The 22,407-nt window shown below is 39.5% G+C and overlaps 1 long non-coding RNA gene across 1 annotated transcript in view; it reads left to right on the top strand.

Annotated features, from left to right (window-relative positions):
- The first annotated feature begins 2,706 nt into the window (after nucleotides 1–2,706).
- LOC141757361 (uncharacterized) overlaps nucleotides 2,707–22,407 on the top strand; it is a 34,089-nt gene continuing 14,388 nt past the window's right edge. The window contains exons 1-2 of the long non-coding RNA XR_012591630.1: nucleotides 2,707–2,874; nucleotides 4,460–4,616. This is a non-coding gene — a long non-coding RNA (uncharacterized LOC141757361). The remainder of the gene's footprint in view (nucleotides 2,875–4,459; nucleotides 4,617–22,407) is intronic.

Raw genomic sequence — 22,407 nt, 5'->3', positions numbered from 1 at the left:
GTCTGATTGTATAGAAGTCTATGAGAAAATGAGCCTACTTCTCTACTTGATTCATTACCTCAGTAAACATTGTAAACATGAGTTTATTGTCTCAGTCGCTAGTTTCAAGTCTTCTTCAACACCGCATGATGTTCATTTAGTAAATTATGGTCCTATTTAGAGTAAAAAGCAGGAGATGCTTCAGGGCCAGGCTACCTTGTGATTGACAGGTCGCTACCACGGTGTTGTCCGGTCTGGGAGATTTCTGTGTTTTCGTCTTTCAACCTTATCCCTTTCACAGTGTGTTTTCAGCTCATGAAAGTTAATTGTAACCTTTTTGGTCCTTCCTGACCAAGACAGACTATCAGTTTAACAAATTCTCCCCATAAAACTTTGCCAACTTTGCAAAGTATTACTATTTAATGCAAATTAATTAAATAAGTCTTGAGAAAAACCAAAGTCTTTGTACTGTACACAATAAACTGAATTGCTAGGAATAATTACCATAATCTAATAAAAATATTATATAGATGCATTCAAATAATAGATTTTTTTTGGTGCAACACAGTGATTTAGCAAAATAGATTTCACAGCTATGCTGTATGTATTTAATAATAAATAGTTTCCCTCCAAAAGCAGATCTCATAAACATTTCTCACATTGTGCCGTTCAGAGCAAAAATAAGAAATAAATAAAAGTTTTATTGTTAGCATAATTCATGTCTCTCGGCATTTAGGTCTGTTCTGGTGATGAACACAAAACGTTCCTGAAATTACATCGTTGGGTGCTTTTTGTGTAATCTTGAATACAGTTGAAATAAATGTATTTTCTACATCTGAAATTCATCTCTAGGAGTCATTTGTTTTATTTTTCTATCTTTAATATTGGAATTGATCTTATTTGCCATTCTAACTGGCATTAAAATGTCCTCAATATAAGAGGAGTAACCCTAACTTTCATATATGAGAGTTGTCCAAAACCTCTTTGTGACATTACATATGCCTTTAGTGATTACAGTCACTTGCATATGACATCTGGCACGGTATTAATGCCAGGCACCCACACACAATGCCCCCAAATTATCCTCCACAAAAAGTGAGCTGCTATACAAAAAATGTAAACTTGAAAGCATCTGTTAAATGTCATATTCAAAAACCCATAAATATAGTGAGTAGACTCACATGTCAAACTTTCAAAAAGAAAATAAGTGTAAATGAAATATCAAGAATTATATAACCTCACCTGTTTGTTCATCGTATCTCTTTTGGCGCATATTTCAGCACCATGGACAGAGAGCGGAGGTCTAATTAGGTCAATCATTAATCATTTGTTTAAACCTCACAGAAAATAAAGAAATTTGGACTTGCCAAAAGGCTCATTTTCAGATTCGTTTCACTGGGGCATCAGGGTGAGAATTACAATTTTGCAATTATTGAAAAGATCTTTAATAAAAAACATAAACAAATGCAACAATTTCTATTTAAAAACATTTCCATTCAAGCGCACCCAAAAAGTTCTGTCAGGCCGAGCGCATCCAAAGAGCACCTGAGCCAACACGTTGGTTGCATCCGAAATTCTATACTAACATGCTATTTAATACACTAAAACAGTAGGTGAGATATTTTACTATGTCTGAAACCTTAGCATGAAATCAGTAGTACATGAATTGCATACTATTTCCGGTGAAATATTACAGTATGCATTGCTGGACACTATGGTGGCATAAATATCCCAAAATGCAATGTGGTAGTGACGACAACGTTCATAACGGACGTTGATGGACAGCTCTTTAAAGGGACTGTTTGTAATTATCAGAAATGCTTGTTAACAGTGACACCTGTGGCCGTCAAGTCAACGAAAGGCAGCGTCGGGCTCGCGCTTGTGCTCGCTCTACATAGACATGAACGAGCATCGCTCAAAACAGTGAGGCGACACACGTCAGCTAAAACCACAATATCACTCTATATTTCAGCTGCTTGGCAGTAATGTTAGCTGACCAGACGAAGGTCTCTCCATGAATCACTGCTGATCCTAGTGTTGGCTTTTCCTGCTTCAGCCTCCCACGGTCGGAGGGAGACACCGGCACCCGGTCGGAGATGATAACGTCACTTCACAAGACACGGAAAACCTCTGTTGGTCTGGAGGAGCTGCAGCAGTTATTTCTGCACAAACATCCACTGTATATTCACTAGGTATTCTCAGAGCTATTCTGCAGTGTGTAGTGTGCGCACATGCACGTGAGGTGGAGCGAGCTGAGTGAAGGCAGGCAGGCAGAGGAGCAGAGGAGCAGAGACTCCGGCCCTGGAGACCAAAGCTACGGTCTTCCCCGCGTCCCAGCCAACACTGTTTAACAGACTTCACTAGATATAACTTTGCGGTTTTGATGCTAGTTTGTGTCGGGGTCTTGTCTGAACAGCGTAGCCACACGCGAGCGCGCATATGGGAGCGCGCTTAGGACACCGACCCGGGTGATTTAGACGTGTAAGAAGTTACAAACAGTCCCTTTAAATTAATTCAGACTTTATTTATTTTGAAAATTACAGTTCAGTGCATCCAAAAAGATACATACTACTGTTTATTCTCACAAAAGTATGTTGAACACCTGTTGAGTATGTGTGGCGTCATCCCTAGCGCCCTCTGCTGGTAACCTCCAACATCGCAGCTCCAGTCACACTGCGCATGCGTCGTACCCCGCAGCCCCAGGCCATGTGCCAGCCAAGCCATGGCACCACCAGCGTCCATCTACCGCCAGCTACTGCTGGTCGATGCTACAGATGATGAGATAACTATAGCTACAAGGATGCTGCGCTAGCTTTGACAACAACACGAGGACGACGAGGCCTAGAATGGATGCATCCCGACGCTTCTTCTTCTTACAGCTCCAAGCAGGAGCAGGTTGGTAAAGTAACTTCATCTACAACAAACGTCTGCATTGTAGCTTTACTGTGTTTACTCGACCTTGCAATGCAAAAAAAGGTTTGAGTGACGTTATTATTGCAACACACACTTTTGCACAATGTTTTACTGTTTTAAGTTGGTTTGTTAAATATTGGTCATGTAGTGTGTAAAGCTAATTATCTGAATATTCTCTGCAGTACACACTATCTGATGCTTTAATGTACACTCACTTTGTAAATATAACTTTGTTTTTTAAATCACTGATTTATCATATCACAAAGTTAGAGACTGTACAAAGTTAGTTTGCTAAACATTTATAATGGTTCTCCATTTTTCAAGGTTAAAAGCTGATCTGCTGTTGGTTGCACCAATTCTGTTGGTCTGCACACGTCCCTGTCTATCTGTCTATATAGTATACTATCCTCTCTCTCTCTCTCTCTCTCTCTCTCTCTCTCTCTCTCTCTCTCTCTCTCTCTCTCTCTCTCTCTCTCTCTCTCTCTCTCTCTCAGTGGGATCACTCTAATCCAATCCCAAATATATTACTTGGTCCTCACTGAGATAAGGCATACTGGGGGATGTTAGTGTATCCATATGAATTAAATGGACGACAGCTCTATCAAGATCATCCAGCAGGTCAAGGCTACTCTGCAAGAGGATATGATGTAGCCAAACTGATATATATTTTTTTCCATACAGCCTCCCCTATAACCCACCCTGCGTTATCGCCAGCCACCCACACTGAAGGAAATAAACAAACCCACCTTTGTTGTATACACATGATCATCTGCACATTTTTTTTGGCAGGTTTGAACCATGGTTTTACTTTGATTTTACACCTTACAACTGTGCTAAAAATTCCAATTATTTGAACTTTAAAGCCAATTCAGTCTGAATCAATTCACGAAAACATGTCCAATCAGATTACAGCTGACCAAGATACCTCAACCCAACATATCTCTGAGCTGATGTTATTTAAAAAAATAAGCATGCATTCTTTCGCTTTGCTTCAGCCTGAATTAATCAGTTCTTGTTTATACATTTTATAATGATCCATCACTGTTGAGATTAGCTCTCGGCACTGACTCTGTGCCTAACCCAGCGGCCGGTGCAGATCAGACTGCTTATCATGTGTAGACAGCCTAATACCCACACAGTCAGAAATGGCCGTAAGCAGAGCAAAGTTCACTGTCTGAATTTCAGTTTGTAAGTCTGTGGCTTGGTTTATAGTGTGCCATACCTAAGATTAATAGTTGCAGGTAAAGGGAGCATGCCGAGACTTGCATCTTGGAGTAAGCACCTCTCTGTTGGTCCCAGCACATAATTAAAAACAATGGCATGTATAGAACATCAGGTGTGTTATTAAAGCCATTTATTGCAGCGAATTCAGCTTCTCCGGACAGTCAAGAGTCCCACAGAGAGAACGACAATATTGCTGCTATTGACATTTGACTAGCATACAAGTTTTTTTTAATAATTTATTCATGCTGTGTTTTCTCAATTTTCCTTTTGGGATATTATTTGTTTTTTTTCTTGATGTTCAGATGTGTGGGATGTTAATGGAAACTTTTGTTTGTGTTGATAGGGCAGCAGTGATTCCCTGACACTCACTCAGTGACCAGAAAACATCCTAAATCATCCTGGAGGAGTTCCAGATGGTTTGCCAAGAAGGTCTTCAGCATGTTGACCATTATGCAGCGACCACATGGATGATCCACCACATGGATGACCGCGCTTCACAGGTGAACTCACGCTGCACCACTTCATCCGCAGTTGATGGGGGAAAAAATGGATTAGAGATCAGAAACACTGATTCTTTGTTGCTGGGGGGGGGATTCATTGTTAAACCCATAGACTGTACTGTATATAAGAAGTGGACATAGTCACTGTGACGTCACCCATTGGTTGTGGACTACCTTTTTGAAGCCGTGAGTTCGTCATTTTGGCCGTTGCCATGTTGTTTTTTTGCAACCAGAGGTGACAGGAGAGGGTGGAGCTAAGTACAACCAAACGCTGAATAAGACATTTTCAGGCCACCAAAAAGGTTATAATTAACTTTCATGAACTAAAAACACACTGAAAGGGTTAAAGATGTAAGACGAAAACACAAACAACACTCCAGACCGGACATCGCCGTGGTAGCGACCTGTCAATCACAAAATAGCCACACCCTAAAGCATCCCCTGCTTTATGGTCTATTTGACTCTAAATGGGACCATAATTTACTAAATGAACAAGAAGACTTGAAACTAGCGATTGAGACCATAAACTCAGGTTTACAATGTTTACTGAGGTAATAAATCACATAATTTTGTCATAGACTTCTATAAAATCAGACTTCTTTTTGCAACCAGAGGAGTCGCCCCCTGCTGGCTATTAGAAAGAATGTAAGTTTAAGACACTTCCGCATTGATTTCACTTCTCAGACCCGGAGGTTGCCCGCTGGTTAAACCTGCTAAGAGCAAAGAAAGATTACAGTAAAGGTGCAAATATAAAAATGGAAACTAGGAATAAAGCTAAAAGATTTTATATTAACATTGTTTATTTCTTTTAACAACACAGATCATATTTCAGCATTATTAAAATGCAGTAAGAGTAAACATACATGAAAATGGGTAAAAAAAGGGAAGTTTTGCGACATTATTTTGTCAAAGTGAATAAATTAAATGTCACATGGCGTTAGATCTTATACTAAATGCCTATAAAATATGCATTTTCAAGAATGCATTTCATACTTCAGAAATATATAACCAACGTGACTGTTTAATGACATTAATTTAACTATGAGATGGGAAGACGAGAAGTGTTTGCGAGGCTGTTTCTCGTGGCCACTGTACTGTTCAAGGTCAATGTGACACAGTTTTTGTTGCAGATTTTTTTGCCAGTGTGATTGTACCAGCTTTGATTTTGTTTCTGGGGTATTGCGACCTACCTTCATGGGGGTATATGAGCATGGAAGGAAAAACTGCCTTTCAGACGTGTAACTTTATTAACCTAGCACATGGTTACTAAAAGCCAGTGTGTCTTGAAAGCATGACAGTTTCATCAGTGTTGTTTCAAGAATTAGCATCTCTACATCAAAAAGCTTTTTGCCATTAAGGAGAAATTATTAAATATTTTAGCTGCAAGGAAGACGTCCCTTTTACCAAGTGCTTATCTGAAAAAAATCAAAACTAGATATATTAAATATTAGTGATGGCATAAAAAGTAATTTAATTTTCCTGTGTGTGCTCTTAGTCTCTCTACGTTTATTACTAATTCATTTTTTTCTCTTCAACATTTCACTATATGATGTTTTATCAGAATCATCTCCGCTAGAGAATAACAAAAATTAAGAGGATGAGCAGATCTGTACTAGTCTTTGTTTGATATTGGTGGCTTTAGGATTTGGTGTTGTATGAATTGTGACCTGAAGCGGGTGGCTGCCTTTTCTTATTTTACTATACCCTTCCCCTGATGGTGTAGTTTGTGGCAAAAAATTTATTCACCTACAATTTGGCCTTTCAAATACAATTATATTCAACCTTAAATCACTAATTGTCGCACCTTGATTACTGACAGGTGTAGAGCTGCAATGATTAATCGATTAGTTGTCAACTATTAAATATAAATGCCAACTATTTTTATAATCGATTAATCGATTTGGTTAATTAAAAAAAAAAAAAAAAGTAAAAATTCTGATTCCAGTTTCTTAAATGTGAATATTTTCTGGTTTCTTTACTCCTTTATGACAGCAAACTGAATATCTTTGAGTTGTGGACAAAACAAGACATTAGAGCACGTCATCTCGGTCTTTGGGAAACACCGATCGACATTTTTCACCATTTTCTGACATTTTATAAACCAAACAGTTCCTCAGAAAACAGTTGGTTGCATCAGTGATGATTTGGGTGTGTAATAGTACTGAAATATATGTAAATTAGGGCTTTCAAAGTTAATAACGCCTCAACGCAAATTTATTTTAACGCCACTAATTTCTTTAACGCATTAATGCAAATTGCGGGTTTTAGGTTGCAGCGTGTTTAGAGTGAAGCTAGAGTGAAGATACTGACATCATATGAAACTAGAAAACCTAATGAATCGATTGATTCCAACCAGGTCATACTAGTTCGGAGTGAAGGAGGCTAAATGACGCTCCAAACTTACACTAAATTTTGGCGAAGAAAAACTGGCATGATCATTTTCAAAGGGGTCCCTTGACCTGAAAATGGGTTCTATGGGTACCCATGAGTCTCCCCTTTACAGACATGCTCACTTTATGATAATCACATGCAGTTTGGGGCAAGTCATAGTCAAGTCAGCACACTGACACACTGACAGCTGTTGTTGCCTGTTGGACTGCAGTTTGCCATGTTATGATTTGATCATATATTTTATGCTAAATGCAGTACCTGTGAGGGTTTCTGGACAATATCTGTCATTGTTTTGTGTTGTTAATTGATTTTTAATAATAAATATATACATACATTTGCATAAGGCAAGCACATTTGCCCACTCCCATGTTGATAAGAATATTAAATACTCTCTCTATCTCCCTTTAAGGTACACTTAATTAATCGCGATTAACTATGGACAATCATGCGATTAATTGCGATTAAATATTTTAATCAGTTGACGGCCCTAATGCAAACATAACTTTTGTGTGTTTACAAGAAAAACGCCACAAGGCACCTTTTAATTGGTAGACCATCGTTATCATCAAATGAAGCAGTGTAGGCTGTCATTTACAGGAGTTGTGATATAAACATATTGCGCTTTATTACCATCTCTTACCAGTTTACCAAGGGGTGGTGAATAGTACCACTTCTCCTTAGACAATTTTTTATCTTAAGACAGGATGCCTGAAATCTTTGCGCCAACACAAAAGGTAAATAGTTAGCACTGCCATTGTGTCTGTTTGTTTTTGATTGTGTGTATTTGTGAGCACAGCCTCTTGGAGGAGATGGAAACGGATGAGTGAGAGATGGCTAAGATGAGAAGCTGTCTGTTTGTGGTCAGAGGATGTGGTAGACTGCTTGTGTTGGGTGATACTTGATCTGATGTTAATGTGCTGCTGTGTGTGTGGGAGGGAGTGAGTTGAAAGAGGCAGAGGGGAAGATGGGCAGATAATCCCGTCTGCCTGATGAGATTGAATGCTGGGATTGATTGATCGCCTAATCATAGGAGGAAATGGGCCTGAAAATGAATGGGACTCTGCCCTTGGCTTGCTGTGGAGCTGGGTGGTTGGGTTGGAGGGGATGTTAGCTGCAGAAAGACATGGCCTTAATGTGCATGGGACCTGATTTCATTTGTGTCTGATATACAGTTATATGATCCTGGCTAAATGATCAAATAAAAAAGGAAGAGGGGGAACAGCGAAGGGGATGTAAATCAAGCTTTATTGCTGGAATATTACTTTTTCATCTCATCTGAAATGGATGCTTTGAGAAAAGAGCAAGAATAAAAATTCATCATGAATTTAGAACTGATGGAGCTGTGTCTAGTTACAGATACCCACTATCCTGGATCTAGCTGATTGGCTAGTAATAGGTATGATTATTATGAGTGTCATTATTTGGTTCGCAGTATTTTTACCTTGACCAGAAGATTTGTTTGGTCAAATTGTTCAGCAGCTGAATTGGAGGATTTAAAACGGTCTAACGGATAATATGCTCCCGCTGTCACTTTGACCTCACTGCCACATATTTTCTCAAATGATGGCAAGGCTACTTAAAAAGGAACTGGCCACGGTGTCACTCCTGGGGAGCCCAATATGCGCTATCCCATCTCGCGGGCACAAAGAGGACTCCCACCAGTATATTAGAATGGGGAAATTAGCTCTGTGTTTGAGGGTCCTTGCTTTTTATGTAGGGTCCACAGTTCACAGAGTGAATGCTGCCAGGATATATCAGCCTGTACAATGATTGAAGTGGGGGACTCGGCCTGGCATCAAGGCAGAATCAAACCAATAGGTTTGCCTTGTTGTTTAAGTTAGGTGTGCCAACTGTCACTTTGAGTTTGTCTCTATTTCCATGCCACTAAAAAGATGCTTTGAAAAGAAAAATACCTCTCAGACTTTGAGCATTTATCACAATTTTCTGCCTCATTGTTGACAGAGCAGCAATAATTGTTATGACACTAAATGTAAATTAATCTAAACCCACTATGATGAACATTTCCTGCCGATGAGCAATCCTGCATAGGAATTAGCACCAGAGCATGATCAGTGATTGAACGATGGTAGTTACAGGCAGCATGAGTTAAAAATACAGCTCTTAAAGACAGTATGGCTATAAATGTTTTTATTATTTTGTAAAGCCTAATAACCTTGTGTATATTTTAGTTATTTATTAAAGCTGAGGTAGGCAACTTTGGAGAAACCAGCAAGATGAGCTTGATTTTGAAAGTATCCAACCGGAAAAATCCCAGCCCCTCCCTTCAGGCCTCCCTCTAAAGCCACTCCTCCAAAACACATGAGTATGCACTGCCTGACTACAGCTAACGTTAACAGAGGTTGCATTGAGTTATGATGCATTCAATGCATTTCTATTCAGTAAAACATAACATTTTCATGATGTGTTCAAATGTAATCCTGTAAAATTTTGTTTTTGGTAAGAAACCTGAAAAAATAAAGATGTTTGAAGGATATGTTTTCACAGCAATATAAAGTAGATATTGGAGAAGGAATTATGACCTGTTTAACTTCCTACAACTGGCTCTAAGCAGCTTATAATACATAATTAAAACTACTATTGACAACAAGATTTTTTTTTTAATCAAAGCAAATATTTAAATAAAAATACAATCATTTATTTCCAGCATGCCAATAACAAATTAAAAGGATAACATTTAAAATTTTTGACGGTTTACACCGACTTTCGGGGAGGTTGAAATTAAACTGGTGGAAAAAAAGTGAGTCTGGAGCTTCGTATATCAGCTGCTAAAACAAAACAACAAAAAAACTAACTTGGTTGGGAGCTGGTGCATACTGTACGCTTGTCCTTATAGGGATGAATAAAGTTCGTAATGAATTGGAATAAATGTTTTATCATGATATACCTATGGTATTTAACTGGCAGAATCTGACACTGACATAAATGCCTCCTCAACTCTGCTAATAAGAATCACATCTATTATAGTCAAGCCATGGTATTGCTATAATCTTGAAAGGAGATATTGGACAACACAGATAAATAAGAAGAGAGAAGAAATACTTAAGTGTTTCATGCCTGGAGCTCAGCAGCAGCGGCAAGTTGGACCGATAATACCCTAACTATGTGCTGCACATTGTCCCTGTAATTTAGATTAATTTGAGCCACTTGGGGGCAGTGGAACAAACTGAAAGTGATTTGGCTCCTTTTAGCTCTGTTTTGGTCTACACCACACCACACCAGAAAGAGATATGGCTCTTTTGTTTCACATAAAAATATTAATTAATGCAATGAGTGTAAGAGACACCCATCACTGAGTGTCAATATAACCTTAAAATGAAAAACAAAAAACTACTTAGACGTTTAATACTATCCAAACAAGCAATCAATAGATATATTGTGTGCATGTGTGTGTGTGTATACTGTAATGCTTTATTTGAATATATCTTAGCCAGGATCCATTAATATGTAAGTGTAATGTTTGTTGTGGCCCCCCTCTCTGTCTCCCTCTAGTGTGCAGGCTACATGTGTTGGTGACTTAGTAGAGGGTAGTTGGGATCCAGAGCTTGAAGCCTGAGAGTGGGATGACTGAGGGAGAAATGAGCAGCCCATGCAAAGAAGTGGAGGCACTGTGGGCTAAATGATCAATGGCATTGATCAGCCAGTCAATCCTGGAGTCTATATTCTTCTCTGTTTACACTCTCCCATTGCCACTGTGTTAAACTGAGCGTGCTCTAAACAGCCACCTTAGGGACCCTCTAAAAGCCGGCCTCACACCCGTCATTGATTGACATGTCGATTATCTTGGAAGCTGTTGACAGCACAGTTGTTAGCCATCTTAAACATTAATGATGATGGGGAAGCCGTTGCCTCGAGTTACACTCCTGACTAAGAGGTAGAGATATTCATTTTCAAGCATAGTACCACTATGAATGAAGTGAAACACATGAAAGAACTTTAAACACCCAAATAGTACTGCCGCTTTCTGATAGCTGAAGACAGTTTATGAATGTGCAATCTCTTGTTGACTTGCCTGTGTTTTTTCTTTGATCACCAATATAGGAGCACAACTGAAATATTGTAAATGTACTTTTTAGAAGAGGGCTGACTGTGTGTCTTATGATATTAAAAATCAAGAACTCAGATTGATTTAATCTTTTCTTTTTCCTTTAAACTTAATAAGGTTGACCTTTTTATTATAAAATCCAAACCTCATCAGTCTGCTCATTCATTACATCTTCGCTCAAAAGAAAAGATCAGAAACACACATAGTCATGTCATTTGGAGATTACATCCGTACAACAGGACAATGTTAAATGAACGACATGTATTAGATTGCTGAATTTTAGCATTGTTTTGACAGGAGACATTATACAGATCATTTGTGATTACACATTTTTATGTATAGACAAAATGATTCAGATTCCGATGACATCTTTGGTTTTGTGTTTGTGTAGTGATTGTGTCATTGTCGGCAATATCATTTGGAGGATTTGTGATGCGTGGATGTATAGTCATCCCCATGCTCAGTGTAATCAACACCAGATCATTTTGTGTGTGCGTATGTGTGTCCGGGTGAAGATAATTGCGTTAACTGTGCAGACTCTACCACATGCCCCGAGCTCCCAGCGTCAACCTCAAACCTGTTTCTTCTTTTACGCGTCATTTACTGCCTGTAAACAGTTTGTGTAAAGCAGTTTATAGATCATTTCTACAAGTTTCTTGAGCTCTCCTAAATATGTGCTTAACTTATACAAACACTTCACTTTAATAGACACCCACTAAAGGGCTGACATTGGCCTGGCTGCAGGGACCAGTGCCTGTGAAAGTGGTTGCATCCCAGTAACACTAATAATCAACCCTCAGCATGATGCTTTCCCCAAGCAGAGAAAGTGGCAGCCTCAACCTGACAGGAAGTCTTTGTCTGGGTTTCCTCCTTTTTTTCGGTCGTCACTCTTTTTACCTTAAGCTCCCTCTCGCTGCTGCCAGCTTCCACGGGCCTCTTTTGGTTGGTCAACGCATTAAAAATTGTGCTGCCTCTTTACAAGATTGTCTTTAATCTTTTGCCTCTTCCATGTCACCTCGAAACGTGTGGAGGCTGATATGATAATGATGTGGACCTGTCCAGGGTATTAGAGTTAAGCTGGCTGATTAGGCTGCACATCGATTAGTCTATCACTCAGCACTGGCCGGGTCTGGGCATCTGGAGGGGATGTGGGTCGGGTGGTGGGGGTGAGGGAGGATTGACAGCCATTCTGGAGAAATGACCTCACATAAAGTGAATCACAAATGCACACACAACAAAACATTTAAAACACTTACAGTAGGTACACAAACATTATTTTTTTCTGTCACTGAATGAGCCCATTTCCAGACGAATGTTGATGTTTGTGTTTTGGAACTTTAACTACCTTTTGCTATTAAGTAACTTGTACTTTAAGTACTACTTTAACAACTTGCTATCAATTCTCCAGAACCTCCTTAGGTATTTTTTTTAGGTCTGTTAAATCTCCCTGATGGCAGAATCTAACTAAATTACTGAATGAATTATCATTGCAATCATGAGAGGTCTTTGAGCATACAGTCATAAAGAGATGGTGCATTTGCAATTTTCTTAGGCGATTCAAAAAATGTTTAAGTCGGACCTGCTGATTCAGATTTTTTTTCTAAGAGCTATAATTGACAGAAAGGCTCCAGACTAACTTTTTTTCACCACCGCCCCAGAACCTTCCCAAAAAAAATATTTCAACCGTCCCAAAGTCAGTGTAAACCGTCTTGGCATTGATAGTTTTAACTATATACAGTATTATAAGCTGTTTAGAGCTAGTGATAGAAAGTTAAACTGGTCATATTTATTTCTCTAAAATATATCTTATATTGCTGTAAAAACATTTCCTTCATACATTTGAACACATCATGATAACGTTATACTTTACCTTCACCCAATACTCTACCGAGTAGAGCTTTGAATGCATCATAATTCAAGTCAATGGAAGCTCCGTTAAGGATAGCTGTACAGCTCAGTGCTGTCGGCGGACGAGCCGGTCACTGATTACTCTGAGCAGCATGCATGGGAGTGAATTACAATATAATCAATGTGTGTCTGTGAATCTGTGTGCTGAAGTAAATCTATCATGTGGCACACATGTGTAAATGTGATCAGTAAAAAATCATAAATACGAGACTACCAGTCAGTCACCGGTCATGGCTGATCAGCTGAAAAAACGCTTGGTTTCGATCGGCTGCATAAAAATACATACGTAAATGAGGACAAAAAATATTAGGCTGATGGGTCCAGCAGTATGCGAAATTAGCCGTAGACAGACAGACAGACACAGAGATGCACACACTCGCGCACGAACACACACGAATCATCTCCTGGTGGAGATAATGAGTATAACCATTGATAAATAGTTAAGTGGTTTGGCACAAAAAGTCTTGGATGTGAAGTGACTTTGGATGGGAGGTTGGCTGACCTGTAACATGTACATGTAACCTACATGTAACACATTAATGTCAAAAAGGGTAGTAGAGCAAACGTAAAGAGATGGGTGCAATGTAGAAAGAAATCTGGGGAAAGGGAGGGGTCTAGCAGGAGAGACGGAGCAGCCAAGAAAAGGTTAAGCCAATTGCCGTGCTTGAACACTGAGGCTTTTAATCCCGGAACAAAGTCATTAAGGTTCACAGCTACAGAAGAGGCCAATTAAAAGCAGAGTGTAGGCATACATGTCTGGAGAAAGGCATAATTTGCCGCAGGAACCCTGGCCTTTATCAGACCAGTGTGAGCCCCCCCCCCCCCCCCCCCCCCCTTATGAACCCAGGGAATCAGAAGGTCTGTCAGCAAGGTGTCTGCGGGGTCTATTAAAAGTTGATAAACCAATTTAGTGAAAATTAAGGTCCTTTTTAAAAGTATTAAAACGTCTTAAACACTATTTTCCGATTCTGTAGCTTGTTTTCAATATGTATATTTGTATGCTAAAGTTTGCGTGAATATAATCATTGTGTAGGCGTGTAGTTGGATTCTGTGTAATTTATTAATGGACTCCTGCTAGGTTTGACGTCATCTGAAAAGGACAACAGTTAGCATGCTCACTAACCCACTGACTGCTACTGCTTGACAACATTACATGCAGGCCCGTCTCTGGAAATAACTGCTAAGCGTAACGTTACTGCTCAGTGTGTCGGAAGTGTAGCCTCGATGGGGATCAATCAGAGTTGATTTTATAGCTGCTAAAATTTGCATCCGCTGTTATTTAACCTTAACCATAACCCTTAACTTTGTTTCTAGAGACCTTGGAGTCAAATGGTTTCATCAGTACATATTTTGGGCAACTTTGTCAATCAGTGTGGATTTCATTTGACACTCACCTAGACTGAGACAAGAGGGCATGCATTTCTTGTCAGGTTAATAAAACATCTTTGCCAAATATTGCGTTCACCCCTTAACTTTGTCCCTGGAGATCTGGGAATCAAATAGTTTTACCAGCACATATTTTGGGCTGTTTCAGCTCGACAGTGTGAATTTCAAATATGTGACAGTCTTTCTGTCTGGCTGAAATAACAGCTGAACTCTCTAGCTCTAAAAGGGGACCTATTATGCTTTTGTGCTTTTTCCCTTTCCTTTAGTGTGTTATATAATTTTTTTGCATGCAAAAGTTTTGCAAAGTTACAAGCCCAAAGTCCAGGCCTAATGGAGTTACTCTCCCCCATAGAAACACTGCTCCTGAACTGCCAGAAACACCTTGCTTGAATCCCTGCCTTTTCTTCCGTAACGTGCTGAAGTAACACATTTACATAATACCTGCCTAGCGGAGAGTTTGGCATACCCTCAAACAAAGGAGTCCAAAGAGTTTGGTTCGGTGGACCAATCTGTCAGAATTCAGATTGATCTGTCATCAATCTGGATCAATCAGATCAACCGGTTCTAGTAGAAACCCTAAATACAAGTATGAACCTGAAAATAAGCACAATAGGTCCTCTTTAAGTTTCTTTTCAGACACTTTGGGATCAAACAATGTTGCCAACTCATATTTTGTTCCATTTTGGCTCAACAGTGTGAATTTCATATATGTAACACTCACCTGGTCTGAGAAAGGAGGGGATGCAATTCTTGAAGAGGCGCTGAGATCTTAAAATGTATGGAAAGGGTCTTAAAAAAGGTCTTAAATATAACTTCAAGATTCCTGCATATACTCTGGTCAGACATCTCTTGGAGATATTTTTACTTCAAATAATTCACTTTCACTAGCAGAGGGGTATCTTTGATTGACCAAAGCCCAATGAAAATTGAGATTTTCAACTCTGACAGTGTTAATGTCAAATACAAGACTGTATATTGAAAAGCACATCCAAACAAATACTTGACAACTGCTAAAACACAGCTGCCCCTTAATATCAAAAACCAGTTCACTGAAAGAACGCTGGTGGACTGAACTAAGAAAAAATGATGTTTTAGAATTTTCAATGTCTGTCTGTTAGTTTAAAACAATATAACTTCCCTATAAGACATGACTTCATGAACAATTATCTCCCATTATTAGCTGTTACACCCATACCCCATTCCTCTTGTAAATACACTGTGTACTTTTCCTTACATGCACAACTACTACACACTGTATAGAAATCCTCAATTATCCCTCACAAAGCTCCATTTTACTCCAATTAGCTGCTAAATCTATCTGTGTGCTGATTTAATGCAGGGATTGAGTGAGGGGCAACGGCTTGATCTAGACTTCCTTGTTTACTGAAATAATTGATATTATCAGATTCTAGGTGATTAATGGGATTACTAAAGAATACCAGGGATCAGCAGCTTTGCCTGAATGCAAAGCTCAAGAATCATATTATGTATTTCCCTGGAGTCTACTAATTAGTGTGTTGAGTTCGGCTTGCTGTGGTGTAAAGACGTAAGAAGTGTTAATCTACTAGCAAAGTAAAATTCTACTCCTGTGGTTGCTTAAACTTTCCATTTCCAGTGATATACAAAACTTTGGTCATTGTACTTCAGTCACAGCACCTGTGCCAGGCCAAATAGTGAGAAATAAACATCTTGACAGTCGTTGACTGTTACATGTTTGTAACTGAAGAGGGAGTGATATTGGTGACTGTAAGTTGAAAGGCAAAAAAAGGAAAGATGGACAGAAAGATGCCAGACTAATAAAGCTTTGGGAGCAGAGACATATACCCATACTGAATGACATACTGTATATCAACTTAAAAAGGCTTTAGCCAAATGAATCAGTTGTTTTTATGATGTTGCTTTTACTTAATTTTTAAAATAAATAATACTAATAATACTACTATTACTACTACTACTACTACTACTACTACTACTACTACTACTACTAATAATAATAATAATAATAATAATAATAATATTAATAATAAAGATGGACCGAAAGATGCCAGACTAATAAAGCTTTGGGAGCAGTGACATTATTATTATTATTATTATTATATTACTGGATTATAATGATTTATGCATCACTTTAATGTTGTAGCTGGTAAAAATGGCGCTAATTTGAATTACTTTATATACTGCTAGGTACCGTAATCCATAATAATCCATAATAATGTATTACTACATTATCATATTATTATAATGTAGTAACTTAAGTTATCAAATAAATGTAGTGAAGTCAAAAGTACAATATTTACCTCTGAGATGTAGTGTCGTAGAAGTATACATTATCTTAAAATGGAAATACTCAAGTAAAGTACAAGCACCTCAAAATTGTACTCAAGTACAGTACTTGAATAAATGCACTTTGTTATATTCCACCACTGCAAACGACTCACTGCACTTTGTTTTTGCAGCTGCATCATTGTACAAAGAGCAACAGATAACAGCAAGGAACTGTTGACTAAGAGTTGGCCTTGGAAAATTCGGATTCGGGTACAGCCCTAATAGATAGTTAGAAGTTTTTATACCAAGAAACTAGCAGGCTACTTTTTAAAGACCCCAGTGCTCTGATAGAGTACATACAGTAAATACATATCTGTGTATTTATTGTTAAAAAAAACTCTGATCCGATTCCTTAATTAAGCATCTGAATAATTGTTTGAATACTACAGCAATAAACTTCCCCAGACTGCAAACATCCATTTACAGTATACACATACTGTGCAGTGAACACACAGTCTCTGAATGAAAGACGTCTGGCTGATGGGAGAACAGGTTATAGGAGTTGAATGAATAGATAAAAACCGTGTGTAAATTGCACCGGGGTTCAGCGGACCACCATGGGAGATGCAGTATGCGGGTGGATGAGATAAGCCAGCCGTCTTTCTCAACTAGCAGAGCCTCCTGAGAACTATTAATAATGAAACAACACGCTGGTTCGTACGGATTCACATATCATGAAAATGGCTTTTTAGGTGCTGTCTGCTCGGGCTCACACTAGCGCAGGAGTTTGTGAAAGGCACAGTGGGAGCACTCTTTGCCCTCGCGGAGAGCTTTTTAGTTACTGGTGGAAACTGGTGTTTGGTGTGCAGAGTGCAGCATGTGTGGGGCTGTAGAGATGGATGTGTTAGAAGTTCTACCACAGTCAGAGTGGCACTCCAGTGCCCAGCTTGCTGACTTGCAGCGCTGAGCCAGCTGGATATTTTTTCTCTGTGTTTTTAGAATCTTAATATTCAGGATTAGTTTTAGGGTCTGGCGTGGCACCTTTTGTCGCAATGTCAGAAAATAGGAGATATTCTCAACTGTATTGCAAGTTAGAGAAGGAGGAATGGCTAAATAATTTATCTGAGGACATAGAATAGTAGAGGTGAGATTGTTTTTACTTTATTTCAGAATACAACAGGTACCGCTGTGTCCATATCATACCAGCCTTCGGAGGGACTGAACCATCATCCACTGACTGCCTGCCTGCCTGTCTGCCGTTATTTGCAATGCTGATTGATAGCTCTTTCTCTAACCCCCCTCCATCCCACACTGCAACCGTGGTTAGCTGCCTCTCTTTATTTCCGTCCTCTTTTGGTTCCTTTTTCTCCTCTTTTGCTCAGCTTCTATCGCTCTCTTTGTGTCTCTCTGTAGACTGTGAGCTGATATCATCCTTTTGAAAAGGTAATGATCCCACTGTGTTGAGATTATGTATGTGTGCCGCACAGTGTAATGGCCTGGCTTTTTATTGCCTGCCGCATACTAATCCCACAACTGAAGGAATGAGATGACACCTGCAGGGAGCTGTGTGCGAGCTGCAGCCTCACATGAAAGAATGGCCATTAAAAATGATCAAAGAAATTACTGCACTCGGCTGCACAACACTGCTCTCACGCCTGGCTAGGTGTACATCCCTCTGCCCTAACACGCACGTGCACCGGCACGCACGCACACACAACCACACACGCACATACACATTGCATGGACTCGCACTAATTAGTATCTCCTTCTGATGGATATTTTCCAAGTGATCCTCTGTGGAAATGTCCTGCGCATAGTTGCCTTAGGCTCTCGGCAGATGATGCACCCACGCTTGCAGATAGGAAATGGAGGACATGCGTGAGCTCAAAATGATGTCTGTTCTCCATACCCCTACCACAAATTATTCATGGACATATTACCACAAGTGTTCTCCCCTACTGAATTTTTATCAGACCTTCTCTTTTCTTCAGGGGTCTTTTGTTATATTAAGAAATTATTTCAAAATGTATTCATTGCATTTCATTTTTACGTGTTTGCTGTGTTAATGACAAAAGGAGTTTTGCTCTCGAGGAATGCAATCACGGGAAGACTTTAGGTTCTCAAGTCTGCTCGAAAATACATTTTAACAATTAGCACAGCATCACGGTTGAGTCAGTTTCCTCTTATCGGGCTTCCTGATATCTACCGTTACACTGCATCCAGCTATGCTGAACTGTCTGACCTGTACTCCCTCCTCCTTTTCATGTCGCTGTTCACTTGCCCTGTCCCTGTTTGTGTATGTTCTTACTCCCAATTGTGCACCCGTCTGTCTCTGCCCTCTCTAGCAGGTGCAGCACCTTTTGCTGCATGTCCTTTCTGGGAGGTGACACAGTGTGAGCCGGGCGGCTGTTCTTATCAGTGGGCCCTCTGTGCCGGCTAGCAGATGACATTTTTCTGTGGTCAGTCCACTGCCCCTCCATAACGGATTCACTCTTTGAGCTGAGACATGCTGATAAATGCAATTTGGTTCCCATAGAGCCTGGAATAATAACTCTTTCACTTGGTTAAATGTCTGGTCTGAAATGGCAGCCACTCCTTAATGTGCTATTAGAATCAACACTTGCAGAAAATTATAGGAGGGGTCTCATTTATGGCAAAGGGAGCACAGGAATTGAGAAATAGCACCTGGGGACATGCAAAAAGAAGAACATTTTCAACTGTAAATGGTTATTGCAGTATATGTTATTTTTTTTCTCTGCATTGAACATCGGCTCGCCAACGCGGAGAATGTGGTTATCACAAGGATCCATTTTACTAAGAGATTCCTTTTTTCACTTCTCCTCCTTTTCTCCCCCCCTCAGCCCCTCCCTTCTTCTCCCTCAGCGGTCCATTTTAGAGCCATGCGGCTGCATGGTTTGGTGGGTAATTTCACCGCCTTTTCATGTGTCGGAGGGCGAGGAATCCTCCTCCATTAGGTAGTGTCATCTTGTGATGTATGATGTATGCACAGAAAGGCAATCTGATGTTTATTCATGACTTTCAAGGCAATGCCTCAGCTAAGCCCTCTGATTTCCTTTTAAGGAACAAAACTACGTGAGATTGAGAGTTCAGTTTAAAGGCACACAGACCATCCTGCAGCACTTTCTTCTATGTTTCTCTTCCTCTCTCTTCCTCTCTCATCTCTCACCCACAACTCTTTTAAATTCTCCCTCGATATTTTTTCTGTCAGATTTAATTTATTTGACCCTTAGAAAAAAGATCACATGCAGTTATTTCCTTCAGATTTTGCCTGGCCGTCTCCCCATCTTTGCCTCTGTACTTAACTAAGGACTTTGATGAAGAGATGAATTTAGATCGTTTTTATAGTAGGCTGCCACGTTAATGAGACACAACCACAGCGAGACTAAAAGGCCCTCTGGCCACACGTGACACACACACACTATCCATAAATATATTTTAGGGGTGTCACAATTCTCAAAATCAACGATTTGATTTTTGATTTAAACATGCCATTGGTAGACTATGGAGTCTAGATTCGTAAAGAGCAACAGATCATTGGTTTTATGTCCTGACAATGGTCATTTACACTTTCAAATTCTTCTTTAAAAAGAGATCTGAACTCCCTTTTTAATTACAAAGTGTTTCAAAAATTAGACAAAAACAGTCTATAATATAAGAAGCTACATCTTTTCAATATCCACCCACCTCAGAACATAATCATTACAAAAACAAAACAAGCCCACATTTCCCATCATGCCGGCCTAGTCCCGAAGGCTGGACTGAGTAGTTTAAAGGTTTTTTTTCCAAAATGCAAATGTTACTTTTGTTAGTGTTTATAATGTAATGTGTCTGTTCAGAACATGGTGGCTTATGTTGTTAATTGTGATTTTTGTCCTGGTTTATAGTTTTAACCATGAGTGAGATGGCTGTTACAGTTCTTGAGTCCAATTATTTATTTATATATATATATATATATATATATATATATATATATTTTTTGGACGCTAGCAAGTAGGCGGGGGATAAGAAGCATAATCGCCGATCCTGCTTCCGATTTTGATGATCAAGATCGGAAGCTAATTTCGATCAATTTCCGATATAGAATTTAAATCGTGACACCCCTAATGCATTATGTATGTGATCAGAGCTACGGCGATATTGACTTCTGCCGACAGTACTTATGTCCACCACACTTGTTCACTTCACTTGCACTATTGACTATGCAAACAATCAGGTGTTGGAGGAAATCTCAGAGTACTACAAACCAGCAGCTTGTTTGTAATTTTGTCTCTAGTTCCAGTGTGTTATAAAGTAACCATAATTCAAAAAGCTCGCCCCTATTTGTCTTGTAAATGACTTTTTAATGGTAATAAAGCCACATCTATCCATCATACTAGCACAAGTCCACGCAGGCCTTTGATGGGACTCCTCCTTTGAAACAAATGGTATCTATTAATATTCTCAATGACCAACCTTCCAACAGCACATGCATCATAATGTAAGAGGGACCTTAATGTTGGAGGAGCCGTTAACGTGCATTTCTGATAGCCAGTCATGCAGTGTAGGTGTGTATTTGCGTTCGCTCGTTGTTGGGCTGAAATCCCGTCAAGGCTCCAGACTGTAGTAGTGCCACCTGTCAGGTATAGTACGGCTGCTGCCTGCATGTTTTTAGTAAATGATACCCGGATGCCTGGTATCAGGACTCCACACACAGAGAAAGGAGGATGTGCAATATGTAAACCAGGAAAACTCTAGTACTTAGACCTGTTTACTTGGTCCCTCCTCCATCATCCCATGTTTGATTTGAATAGCTAAAGTGCAGCATGATCCAGTTATATTTCAGAAAGATGCATTGGGGAGCATGAGTGAGGCAAATGACTGCATTTTGTATTTAGCATTTGTAATACTGTGCTAATAACCATATGCTCTTGCCTTGAGTGGTGCATATTCTAACCTTATATGATAAATAATGCAAATGTAGCAACCTCTGCAAATGCCAGAGAAAATGAGGTAGAAGGGAGGGAGAGGGCACGGGAGTGAAGGAGTAGAGAGGGGAGCATGAGAGAGCAGCAGCTAGCATAACTAACTGATTGTTATGCTGTCAAATTGATTTGCATGAAAAAGGCCGGCCTAATTGCAACACTTAGCTGCAACATACTGATAATACAGAGCAGGATTACAAAAGGACACGGAGGAGCTTTTATTAAGAAGGATTTCCTGGGTGTCTGAGAGAGATGCACCACCACCTTCTGTTACTGTTGGGGGTGGGGGGGCATTCAAAGCAGTGTGTCCCTCACCTTGTCCTGTCTGACATGACATATCCATCATACAGATGCATACACATTGCTGTCTCAGCAGCCATTATCATTTAAATCATTCCTGCTTTTTTATACTAACTTATTAGTTGAACCTAATAAGTTTGGACAAAAAAAAATCCTTCAAAAGCGGCAGACAAAAGTGCACAAGCTGTCCCTGCAAGGATGAAAGGCCCCCTTACAAATAGATGCTGGCTTTTGACATTGAGCTATGTAAGGTAGTGGAATAAAGAGCACAATCAGACTATTTTTTTTTTCTTAAAGGTCTGATTTCACTTTCATACAGAATATACTTAAAACTAGGGATTCACCGATACAGATATTAGATCGTATATCAGCCCGATACCGATTCAAATGGCTGGATCAGATATCGGTGACAATGGGGTCGATATATTCAATTCAATTCTATGTATATATACTATAAACATTATATACTGTAATTTGAATTCCTGTTTAACTTTTG

Source organism: Sebastes fasciatus, chromosome 2 (genome assembly GCF_043250625.1).
Source record: "Sebastes fasciatus isolate fSebFas1 chromosome 2, fSebFas1.pri, whole genome shotgun sequence".
Taxonomy (NCBI): domain Eukaryota; kingdom Metazoa; phylum Chordata; class Actinopteri; order Perciformes; family Sebastidae; genus Sebastes; species Sebastes fasciatus.
Note: the sequence above shows the minus strand (reverse complement) of the source record. Positions and strands in the feature narration are given on the sequence as shown.